A 12,866-nucleotide genomic window follows, 5' to 3' on the forward strand; every position below is an offset into this window, starting at 1 on the left:
AAAAAAAAAATCATCTCCTTCATTCCTACAATAGTGCTCCACTTCAAATTTTCAGACTTACCCCCCCTTATTTTTTTGATGAGAAAAACACAAGTTTACATGTCCTTTATAACTCACATTGAAAGTATCTCTAATTTTAGTTGGTTTCTCACCTGTTTTCATTCTCTATCTTATTATACTACCAACAGAGCATTTTTGCAACTTCACAGTTTGTTCTTTTGAAAGAAGTATTCTAGCGGTTAAAAAGTCAAATTCAGGGCAACACAGTCATTTTGGCTAGATTCACCCTATTCATTGAATTCCCTTGCTTCATGCTTTCGAACATTTAATGTTCTCACATTCTCTAATTTATTACTGGCAGTAAAACCAGCAATCCATTTAAGATAATTTATGAATGAGAATCATCTTTCAGAAGATATGATTTTGACACAAAACCACAGGATTTGAGAGTCCACTAAGCAGGAGTCTACACCAAACTGATAAGAACAAAAACCAGGTTGAAAGGCCTCAACACCACAGGCACCCAAGCAGATTACAGCCAAGCTATAAGCAAAAGAATTTGCACACATAGCAAAACTAAGTGTATGTGCAAGTCTTATGTTAAGTAAAAACAGAGCCCTCATTTAGCCAGAGATGAGTGCGTATGCTCAGAAAAATACAGATCTTCCTTGACGTACTATGGGGTTATGTCCTGATAAGCCCATTGTAAGCTGAAAATGCATTTAATACACTTAGCTTACTGAACATCATAGCTTAACCTAGCCTACCTTAAATGTGCTCAACTTGTATTAGCATACAGTTGGACAAAATCATCTAATATAATGCCTATTTTATAACAAAGTACTGAACATCCCATGTGATTCACTGAATACTGTACTGAAAGTGAAAAAACAAAACTGTCGTAAGTCTATCAGTTGTTCACCCTTGTGACCACAGGGCTGAGAGCTGCGGCTCACTGCCATTGCCCAGCATCACAAGAGTATGGTACCACACAGCACTAGCCTGAGAAAATATCAAAATTCAAAGTACAATTTCTACTGAATGCATACCACTTTCACACTATGATAAAGTTGAAAGATTGTAAGTCAAACTATTATTAAGATGGGGACCATCCGTGATACATTAGTGAATTAAATGAAGGAAATGGCTTTAATAAAGGCTACTTGCCTTTAAAGCATGCATTTTGCATGACCCACTAATTTTTACACAATTACAACTTGGAGTGAGCAAATAAGATACTAATTTTTCCACTTTGCGTCTATTAACATGAAGAAATAATTCTGCTCTCAAATAATGTATTAAAACATTAATTTGTCTTGAAATGTATTAAAAAATAAGATGGACAGAAAGATGGATATATATAATAAAGCAAATACAGTAATTTTAAAAATTTATTGATTTATTTATTCATGAGAGACACAGAGAGAGAGAGAGGCAGAGACATAGGCAGAGGGAGAAGCAGGCTCCATGCAGAAAGCCTGATGTGGGACTTGATCCCAGGACTCCGGGATCATGACCTGAGCCAAAAGTAGACTCTCAACCACTGAGCCACCCACTCATTCCCAAGTACAGTAAATGTTAATGTAAAAATCTTGGGAGAGGAGTATATGAGTATGTAATGTAAAGTTCTTTCAATTTAGCTGTAGATGAAAAACTTATTTGAGGGGAGAATTGCATTTACCTTTATTTTCTGACCAAGCTCTCCTATCATAGAAATGTTATTTTTCTGCTACAATGTGACACTATACCTGAAAATATGGTATACAGACACATGATAGTCACATGGCAGGAATTTATTAACTTAATATTTCCTCATACAACTTATACCCTATTAAAAATGCAGGGGGAAGGAGAACCACAAAGCTAAAACAAAGGCTAATCTTGAAAGATTAGCAAAGGCTAACCAAAGAGACAATCACTTAATACTAGCTTCTTACAAGCCTTCTTTCGAGACACCGGGGTGGCTCAGCAGTTTAGCACCTGCCTTTGGCCCAGGACTTAATCCTGGGGTCCCGGGACTGAGTCCCACATCGGGCTCCCTGCATGGAGCCTGCTTCTCCCTCTGCCTATGTCTCTGCCTCTCTCTGTGTGTCTCTCTCATGAATAAATAAATAAAATCTTAAAAATAAAAAAGCCTTCTTTGATTTGTAACTGGATTCAAAATCTGAGTGAATTACATCACTAGGCTAGTTCTGTTTCAAATAAAATGTAAAAATATAAATACTTAATGATCCAATTTTAGATGTGCTGCTGAAGAGAGGACAAAATATAGTTAACAACATTAATTTTTACCTTGATTAAAAAGCTACAACCAGACTTAGATAGAATATGCTCTGTACAGGGGAAACCTGATATAAACTTTAACCCTCTTTTTAATCTTTAACTTCATGTTTTAATATATAACACAAGTATAGACAAAAGCATTTCCTTCTAAAAATAACAAATCAGTATGCGTAATGTGTATAATACCTACTGTACAGGGGTCTTTAAACAACTATAAAATAGACCACAAAGTAAGGTTTTAATACATCCTATCTTAGATTTCTAAAAGCACTGAAGAACCCACTAACTCCAGAGATAAATGTGGTTGGAGGAAAGCCAGTGGTACTATCAAATGTCAGCTGACAATCTTATCTCTAAATAATTGTTCAGAAGTTAGAATACAGAAACCTTTGCACTGTCTGCCACATTAAAATGAACTTTTAAATACTTCCACCACCACAGGGTAGGGCAAAATAATTTATGATCCATCTCTCCATTCTTTTTAAAAAATCTGTTCCTTTCCCATTAGAAATCAGATATACATTTATGAAATAAATGGGCAAGGAAAACTCAAAAGGAATTCCTAAATCTGAAGAAACATTTTTAAAAGTATCTTAAGGGCGCCTGGGTGGCTCAGTTGGTTGAGCATCTGCCTTTGACTGGGTCATTGATCCCAGGGTCCTGGGATGCTAGAGTCCCACAATCAGGCTCCTTGTTCAGCGGGGAGCCTGCTTCTCCCTTTCCCTCTGCCTGCTGCTCCCTCTCTGCTTGTGCTATCAAACAAATAAATAAAATCTTAAGAAAAAAACAGTATCTTAATTGGGGGAGGGGCAAGCATAAAGATCACAGCAGTTAATTTTGTCCCTTCCTATTCAATATAAATATTGAAAGAAATGTCTTTACATTTTTTTTTTTAATTTATTTATGATAGTCACAGAGAGAGAGAGAGAGAGAGAGAGAGGCAGAGACATAGGCAGAGGGAGAAGCAGGCTCCATGCACCGGGAGCCCGACGTGGGATTCGATCCCAGGTCTCCAGGATCGCGCCCTGGGCCAAAGGCAGGCGCTAAACCGCTGCGCCACCCAGGGATCCCTGTCTTTACATTTTAATCACACGTATGCTGATTTTATCTGAGGGAATAATTCTTACTTCTCACAAAATAGACCTCTATCTGTTGTAATCACAAAAAGTTTGTTTTCCAAGAAAGATGCATGAATTTGACTCTCCTTTCCAAAATGAAAAAATGCTTTGAAATACTCATCTAAATATTTACCAAACAAATGTGTTTAAGCAATTCTGTGAAATCAATGCTATGATCATTTACATAGTTTTAGTTTGTACACATAGAAGATTTTTAGACCTAATTTCTATTTCATCTTTAAAGCTAACTTGGCTCATGCAAGAACAAAATATACTAGTTCAATAAGCTCTTCTTCAGCTCACAAACAGGTACTTAATAATCTTGCTCTATTACACTAAATAGATCCTAATGGGTAAAAGAGATTTTCAATCGCCATGTTTTAACTTGTTGCTGTTTTCTCTATCACTGCAGTGAATGTATAATGGAGGACTAAATTTCCTAAGTATATTACAAATACATCTTAGAGGAAGTTTTATAGTAAGGGCTCTAATAGGCAAACACAGTATTAAAAGACAAGGAGCTTAGGCTACTACGATTTCCCTTTAACCCAATACAAAATAGCAAAAAAAACATGTAGGTTTCTCCTTTGGCTCTTTCTGAAATGTCCCTGTTATTCCTAACTCTGCCATAGTTCTTCAGATTTTACAGAACACCCCCAAATCTACCAGTTAAAAAAAAAAAAAAAAAAAGGAAAATTCCCCTTTTAAAATTAAACCCAGCAGATCTAAGGTTGGGGGGGAAGGAATGGTTTTATCTACTCTAGGATTTGGTAAACATCCAAAATACACTCTGTATCTTAACTAGAAGTTTGAGGGGGAGAGAAACCTCATAGCACTAGATGACTAATGAATACATGTCTAAAAACCATGTATAAGAATTTAAATTTTACTATAATTAGCATAGAATTTATGAGATATCAGGAAAAATCTCCTACATTCATAACCTTATCAATCCTTCCATTATGTTCTGGCAACTATACTTGACAAAAATCAAAACATTTAGGTAATTATTTTAGATTGCTTTGGGGTTTTGTTTTTGATCTGTTCATCAAAGACCAAATTTTTATTACTCATAGAGATACTACCAATGGCCATGCACTAAATACGTGAACACTGCTTAGGTGTGTGGTCTACTTTTAAGGGCAACTTAGAATGCTGCAACTATAAAATCCCATTGAATGTAGACTTTGTTGTTTTAGAGATCACTATTCCTAATAAGCAGTTTATAAAAGTGCAAGTAAAATTCAAATATGCAGGCTGCTGAATAAAGTTAAGGGCCTGTGAAAACTACTAGCAAATTATGTTTATCTTTACTGATAAAGATTTTGCTGAACCACACTTAATATCTTAGTAAAGATGATCACAACCATGTTGGTTTACATTACTTATTACAAAAATATTCCCCAAATCAGTGATTCTCAAAGGAGTTTCCACAATTAGAAATCACTCCATACTACAAGAGATGTTACTGATTGGCATGTGCTGAGCATGTGAAAACTGCTGAAGCAGAAAAATGTGTTGAGCACCACACTACAATTTTAAAGTAATGGTTGGGGGAGGATGCTGCCCTAAGAGACACTATGACTAGAAACATTACAGTAGGGGCACCTGGTTGGCTCAGTCGATTAAGCATTGACCTTCAGCTCAGGTCATGCTCCCAGGATCCTGGAATCAAGTTCTACATTGGGCTCCCCACTCACCAAGGAGTCTGTTTCTCCCTCTCCCTCTGCTTCTCCCTGGGTTCATACTCACACGTGTGCTCTCTCACAAATAAATAAAATCTTAAAAAAATAAAACTACAGTACTCCCCACTTATCCACAGGAAATGTGCTTCGAGACCTGAGTGGATGCCTAAAACCACATACTATCAAATCCCCTATCACTCTCTTTCCCTAAACATACATACCTAGAATAAAGTTTAATTTATAAATTAGGTACAGTAACATATTAACAAGATAGAACAATTATAACAATATACTGCAATGTTATGTGAATGCGGTCTCTCTCAAATTGCCTTATTGTACGACAGTTACTAAGCCTTCTTTTAAGATAAAATGTCTATGTGATGAGATTATATGAGGTAACATGGACACTGCCATAGCATTAGGAGACCACTAACCTGACAATTCATTAGAAGGATTACCTGACTCTGGATCGCTACTGACCTCAAAACCTGAACTGTGAAAAGTGAATAAGGAGTGACCACTCTACTATGATTTAATGGATAGGGCTAGATACACCTCAATGTACAATACAGACCCATGGGTTGAAAACTACCCTCAAGTGACTTTCAAATATCCAATTGGGCATTCACATAGGTAAAAATTCATTTATAACTAATCCCAATTTTAATTCTGTATTAAATACAAATCACAAAATATGCTTCACAGAGTTTAACATGCATAGAATTTTCTAGGAATCCACCTATCATGTAAATGGGGAGACTATCTTCTTGGGTTTTGTTTGACAGTGTCTATTATTTTGTCTTCATTTTTGAAAAAATATTTTTGCTCTTTTTTCTTTCAGTACTTTAAAGTTGTCACCCAATTGTCTATTTGTTTGCACTGTTTCTGTGGGGTTTTTTGTTTTGTTTTGTTTTGTTTTAAAGATTCCTATTTATTTATTTATTCGTGAGAGACAGAGAGATGCAGAGACACAGGCAGAGGGAGAAGCAGACTCCATGTAGGGAGCCCGATGCGGGACTCGATCCCAGGTCTCCAGAAATCAGGCCCTGGGTCAAAGGTGGCACTAAACCGCTGAGCCACCCAGGCTGCCCTGTTTCTGTTTTATTAACTCTGTTCCTCTGTATAGATCTCTCTTTTAGCTATCTTCAAGATTTTCTCTCTGTCCTTTGTTCACATCACCATAAATATGATGTCAAGGTAAGTTTTGTTTGAATTAGGGGGGCGAGATTTACCTTCCTTGGTATTATCTAAGCTACTGGATCTGTGGTTTGATGTCTGTCATTAATTTTGGAGATTTTTCTATTATTTCCTCAAACATTTCAATATTTATTCTCTTTTCTCTTCTTGTGAGATTCCAATCATTTATATATTAAAATGATATATAAATATATCTATCCCCAAGCTCTAGGGTGTTTCATTTTAACTTTTGTGTGTCAGGTAATTTCTTCTACCCTCACTGATTCTTTCCTTGGCTATGTCAATTCTGATAAGTCCAAAAGCATTCTTCATTTCTTTACTGTGTAATAATAACTCTAGCATTTCTTTTTATTCTGATAGTTTCTATCAGCTGCAATTACCCACCTGATCTTGCATGTTGCCCACTCTTCTGTTCAACCTTTAACATATAGTAATTTTAAATCCCCTAGCAGGTAACAGCATCTATATTAATCTAAGTATATTTCTGATGACTGCTTTTTCTCGAGAATTTTTTGCCTTTTTGTATGCCTTAAAATTTTTGGTTGAAAACTTGACATGTATAGAACAGTAGAGACTGAGGTAAATGATTTTTGTGGCTGGAAATGGACACATCTTTTCTTAACTAGGTCTTTAGTGCAGGGTTTGTGTTCATCTGTTTAGGAATTGGGCTAGATTTATGATTTGCTGTTGCTATGGTTATTCTCAGTGCACCACAGGCTTCAAAAATCTGCAAAATAGTTAGTGCCTATGGTGGGGGATGGTTTACTAAAGCAAAGTCTATTTGATTCTTTGTGCTGTGCCTCTTGGCATGATGTTGTTCCTAGTAATATTCTGCATTCACTTGTTATTCAAAACTTCTTAGAGTGGCAGGGAGTGGAGATACAGTCTTTGTAGTTCCGATTAAGGTTCAGTCTTAGGTATATACTGTATCCCTGGATTTCAGGGGTGTGATCTTCTTATTCATCCTGGCTGCATTTTAACCTCAGTACCCCTCCTGGAGAAGATTCTTTCCCCTTTTCTTGTTTTGCCCAGCTCAATGAATGCTCACCAACAGAGCCAGCAGGGATGCCCTTCCCTTCGCAGATTAAGATTTTTGTTCCATAAAAGAGACAAAGAGATAGAGTTTTGTGCCCCTCTTGAAAGCTGCGCTGCTTTTCGCCTCCTATATCAGCACCACAACAGACCCCAAAGACTCCCCATGGTTCTTTCCAATCTTTTCTTTCTTTCTTTCTTTTCTTTCTTTCTTTCTTTCTTTCTTTCTCTTTCTTTCCTTCCTTCCTTCCTTCCTCTTTTCTTCCTTCCTTCCTTCCTTCCTTCCTTTCTTTCTTTCTTCTTTTTCAATCTTTTCTAAGAATGCCCAGTGAGTTTGTGGAGAAAGACCTTGGAAAAAGGTACACTCGGCCTTCATCAGCCTGTCAATTATTCTAGCTGAACTCTTCTCACCAGTGTTATGTCCAATGAATGTGAAACTGAATTCATGTCTACTCTCTCCCCTTAAATTCCAGGCCAGTGGTTTGCTGTGTGACCTCAGTTCTTTAGCAGGTGTCAAAAAAAGTCAAGAATTTGGGTGTCTAGGTGGCTCAGGTCATAATCCTGGGGTCCTAGGATCAAGTCCCACACTATGCTCCCTGCAAGGAGCCTGCTTCTCCCTCTGCCTATGTCTCTGCCTCTCTCTCTCTCTCTCATGAATAATAAATAAAATCTTAAAAAAAAAAAAAAAAAGGTCAAGAATTTAAAGTGAGTCCCATTCTTTTTTGGTGCAACAGTGAGAGCAAAGCTTCTTTTATCCCAAGACCGGAGTCAGAAGGTGGTTATATAAAAACTATCTCCTGATAATAGAGCAGGTGTTACAAACTGTTTGAAATGAAAAGGAGGTCTTTATTGGGTTTCATGAAGTTGAGAAACAGTGATTCAAAGGATTTCTTTCTAAACAACTCCCCTTTAACCACTGCTAAATTACAGTCAACATTTAGGCCTAAAACTATTAGCAACCAAATCCTTGCTATAGTTTATCTGCACAGCCTTGCTTCTATTTTACTAATTTTAAGTACCTCAATCAGAGAAGCAGGGGAAAGGTAAGTGCTATGAAAAATCTCAAAATCACCTGTGTAAGCAGAAATGGTTAAGGAATGGAGCCAAATTAGTTAAAACAGATCTTTTAATTTCAACTGTAACTTAGTATGTATTGAGAACCAGATTCCGCTATCAAGCTTTTTACAAATTTAATGAAGTCAGCATTGTTACAGTCTACCTTGGCAACTAGCTTCTATTTATTTGTGGATAAAGTTAAATTCTTATAAATAACTCCTGCTTTCCGTGATTCCTTAACTTTTGCATTGATAATGCTTATATAGTTTAGCCCATTTACTACTGTCACTTTAGAAAAAGAGGAACATCCATTGCCTCCCAGTGGAATACAAATGGTGGTATTTTCCATGAACTAGACTAGAGACTTAAGGTTCTTGACATTCCTATCTCTTAATAACCCTCTGACTATTCTTTTCCTCCCTTAATATGTTCTACTTCCTGTTTTCAAACTAGGAATACAGTGTAACATTTTCTAAACAGGATTTATGCCCCATTGTGACATTAATAGCAGAAGCCAAGTTTGAGATATAGCTGCTTAAACATTGTTTCATAATACATTTAAAATGTTAACAAAGTTTTAGCTTACATGCTAAATTCAAACAATACAGCACTTTCCAAAACCAAAGAAATGTGAATCAAGTCTTTTTTGAATAGCCAGTTTCTTACGGGTAGTTTTCAAATTTTCTTTTTTTTTTTTTTTAAATTTTTAGGGCAAGTCCTATTTCAGATTCCCATAGACTCACAGAGTCCTGATGATATACTGCGAAACCTGACCACTGTAATTTCCTCAAACTCTGCAGATGGTACTTTCAAACCTAGAAATCGATCAGATCCATAGAGTAAGAAAGAAAATACAGTAAGAAAGACAATCACTGGGGCAGACTCTGAATTTTTTTTTTTTTTTTCTGCGAAAACATTATACTCCCAAGAGACTCTAAATAACCCTACAGCGCAAAGCCCTCCATAGGGGAGGTAAAAGCATCAAGCGGAGGCCCTCCTGTTTGAAGGAAACCACAGTAGGATAAAAAGGGGGAAAGTAGAGAAGAGAGAAATCATTAACTTTCGAGAGAGACCACAGCCACGTTGGGGGGGGGGGGGCTTTTTTTAAGGCCTCCCTCCCCCGAACAACTGGAAAATGAGACAATCTAAAGACATCAACTGATTAAAAAAAAAAAAAAAAAAAAAAAACCCACCTCAAGACCAGAGTGGGTAACTGAACACCCTACAGGAAAACAATGTAAGGGAAGACACTCTTCTTAAGGATAAGAAGTCAAATCTGCGTCTCACCGCCACTCACTGAGCGTCTGAGTCCTTCTTCACTCACTCCAAAGGCCACATTCAGAGGCAACACCACAGCAGTGAACCAAAGGCCACTGCAAACAGGCTCCCCTGCAGGAAAGTAAAAAACCTTGCGGGGTAAGCTTGATTTTGGAAAAGGAAGAAGCCTGGAGAAGAAACGTCGCGGGTCCTTCCCTCCCCATAACCCCCCCTTCCAATCTCCCAAGGAAATGAAACAAAGCCAATCCAAGAACCTCAAAGTCGACACCGCGCGTGAGGGGAAGGAGGGTCGCGGACCCCGACAAACAAGAGTTGCCGGCAACCAGCAGAAAAGTGCTTTCAGACTAGGAAGCTGCGAGAGAATCCCGAGGGCGGAGCCCGGAGGGGAACGAGGGGTGTGTGGGGGTAAGGATGTGCAGAGGGAATCTGGGGACCAAGGCGAGTAGGAAACGAAACAAACAATCCAAAAAAAAAAAAAAAAAAGAGGGGAGGGGTGGGGCTGGACACGGCAGCGCCCTGGGAGAATGTCACTTGCAGCCGGGGGGATCCGACGGGAGGAACCCGACCGGCAGCCCTGGGGGAGGGTCACCTGCTCTCCTTAGCAGCTGGAGGCTGCGGCGGCCAAGACACCACCCCTCCTTCTCCCAGCCCTCAGCCCCCCAAGTCCCCGTGGCGCGGGGAGAGGGTTAAGGCAGAGCCCCACAGGCCGGTGCCGGGAGTGGTTTACCTTCGCGGGAGGCTGGAGACGCTCCAGCCCGAGCTCCTCCCGCCGCCGGCTCTGCGTCCGGAGTGAGTTGAGGTGCCCTCCGGCCTCCTCCCGCTCACCACTTCCCCTTTCCCCCGTCGGGGCCCTGTAGCTCCGCTGCCGCGGGTTCCTGGTGCCGCGGCGGCGCGGCCTCCCCGCCCCCTCCGCCTCCTCCCTCTGCCTCTCAGAGGCTCACTCTGGAGGCCGCCATCTTCGCTCAGGGTTTCAGCAACCGCGCTCCACTACGCCTGCGCCGCCACCGCCCCGGCGGTCACGAGACCCCGTCAGCTGATTCCGGCTCTTCCGCCTTCTGTCCCGCCCTCCCGCGCGCGCTGCTCGGCTCTCCCCGTCTCATTGGCCCCCTTTCCCAGAACCTTCGGGTTCCTACCCGCGAGCCCGCCCGCCCGCCAGAACTCACACATGCGCAGAGCGACGAGGCCAGCTGTAGGAGCCGGAGTCCACGCAGCGCCGGCGAGGGCGCGCCCCGGGTGCGCGTGCGCGCGGGTGGAGCCACGCCCCTCCGGCGTGTTCTGCGAAGGTCACGCCCCTCGGCGTGTGGCTCCGGGTCCCGCGGGCGGTAGTGCTGCCTGCCGCGTCCCGGCTGTTTGTTTTATTTTATTTTTTTAAGATTTTATTTATTTATTAGAGACACAGAAAGAGAGAGAGAGAGAGGCAGAGGGAGAAGCAGGCTCCATGCACCGGGAGCCCGACGTGGACTCGATCCCGTGTCTCCAGGGTCACGCCCTGGGCCGCAGGCGGCGCTAAACCGCTGCGCCACCCGGGCTGCCCGTCCAGGCTGTTTCTACTGTTAATTCCCCGAAGTCCTATGCCAGAGCCTTTCCCCAGTCTCGCCCTGGGCTTTCAAATGCTTGTGGAGTGTCCGCGAGGCAATCCGAAGGCTCACCTGCTACCGAGTTTGGCAGGATTGCGAGCCAGCGGGTTCACCCCTCCCGAGACCTCCCGCAACGACAGTCGAGGGTTTACATCTGATTGGTCTGGGACGTCGCCAAGATTAAAGCTTGGGAGATGCCTCCGGCTTGCCTGTCGTCTGCTGGAGCGCCGGCTAGCTTCGTTTACTGTCTGCTGGCCACATGTCAGGGGTTTATTATTTGCATCACTTAGTCCTCAACTCTGAAAGTAGGAATTATCCTCGTTTTGCAGATAAATGAAAGCACCTTCCCCACAGTAACGGGCTTAGTGTTTGAACCCTCGCCGTCTGACTCCGTAGCCTTGTGCCCCCAATACCATCTCCCCGAACACACTTAGGAGCTAGCTGGAGGGTGGGGGCGTCAGGTTTCAGAAAAGGGGACTGTGAGCAAGTTTAAGGCACTTCAGTCTCCCAGACCTGAGTTCTAAAGATCACAGTTCAAAAATGAATGATTCTGCTGCAAAGTTCAAAAAAAAAAAAAAAAAAAACGGATGGGGGTGACTTGCATGGATACATTATTTCATGAAGGTTAAAGGTGTCTGATAAGCAGTTTAATATTCTGCAGCGCAGTGTTGGGACTGATTTCTCACAGTCCCTTTCGGCGGTTGACTTGGTTTTAGAGATGGTGGTTGCAGAATGAAAAAATGTAGACAGTAGTTTTTACAGACTTTGCTTCTGGCTTTTATTGACCCTTTCTTTGCCCTACCTTGGGGCAGAAAAAGACTGTATTTAACCTTATAGTAGTCTTTCCTGTACTGCAGCAGTAAGATAAGGATGCATCTAAGGGGTGGTGCCAGGAATAGCTGGGTGTGGACAGAACCTTATACTGAGCAGAAGGGGAGGAGAAGAAAAAAGGAGGGCTGAGTTAAGGGGCTTTCTTGTCTTATCCCATGGAAACAGAAACTTATGTGTATGCAGCATGTTATAGGTTGCAAAGCCTCCCAGTAATTCCAGAAGTCTGTATGGAGCGTATTATTTTTATTTTGTAGAGGAAACAACCCCAGGGAGTGCAAGAGATTTGCCCAAGTGACCTAACTCCTAAAGGTTAAGCAGAGATTTAGTTGCAGGACTGGTAACATCAAGGCCTGTGAAAGAGTAAACCTCCACACTGCCTCGCTGTTCAATAAATTTGAGATAAGACAGTATCAGTTCTAGGAGTTGGGAGGAGACTTAGGCATTCCAAAATGTCCCCAGCCCCAGTAGTGGAAAACTGCCTGCCTCCCAAAACATTTATCTTCATTTTTAGAAGCTATCTAACTCAACCAACTTACTTATGACCTCTCTTTCATTTTCATAAGTATTTTGTTTTTTTCCCCTCTGTGTGACATCCCTGCATGTATTTGCCCATACAGCTCATTACCTGTGTCACTCTCCTCTAGTTATCACTGTGACTACCCCAGCCACAGCTTCCCATCTTCAGAAGCCATATCCCTCATGCTTTCAGCTGTTGCTTACAGGATGTGGTTTCAAGCCTTTTCACAATTGCCTTGGTGGCTCTTAATTTGATTTGTACAAATTTGTCAGTGTCATTCTTAGGACACTGG

At 41.2% G+C, this 12,866-nt stretch overlaps 1 protein-coding gene across 6 annotated transcripts in view; it reads right to left on the reverse strand.

Moving 5' to 3' along the window:
* Positions 1-10,623, reverse strand: part of DNAJC13 (DnaJ heat shock protein family (Hsp40) member C13) — a 117,015-nt gene extending 106,392 nt beyond the window's left edge. For 2 of the 6 annotated variants that reach the window (XM_077865167.1, XM_077865162.1), the window contains exons 1-2: positions 10,377-10,622; positions 9,659-9,760 (exon numbers count right to left, since the gene is read on the reverse strand). The gene's annotated coding sequence lies outside the window, so the exon portion shown is untranslated. Of the gene's footprint in view, positions 1-9,564; positions 9,761-10,376 lie in introns of all 6 variants that reach the window. The other 4 variants (XR_013361259.1, XM_077865165.1, XM_077865163.1 and 1 more) reach the window with 4 other exon arrangements.
* Positions 10,624-12,866: the final 2,243 nt, after the last annotated feature.

The sequence above is a fragment of the Canis aureus genome, chromosome 22 (genome assembly GCF_053574225.1).
Source record: "Canis aureus isolate CA01 chromosome 22, VMU_Caureus_v.1.0, whole genome shotgun sequence".
NCBI lineage: Eukaryota > Metazoa > Chordata > Mammalia > Carnivora > Canidae > Canis > Canis aureus.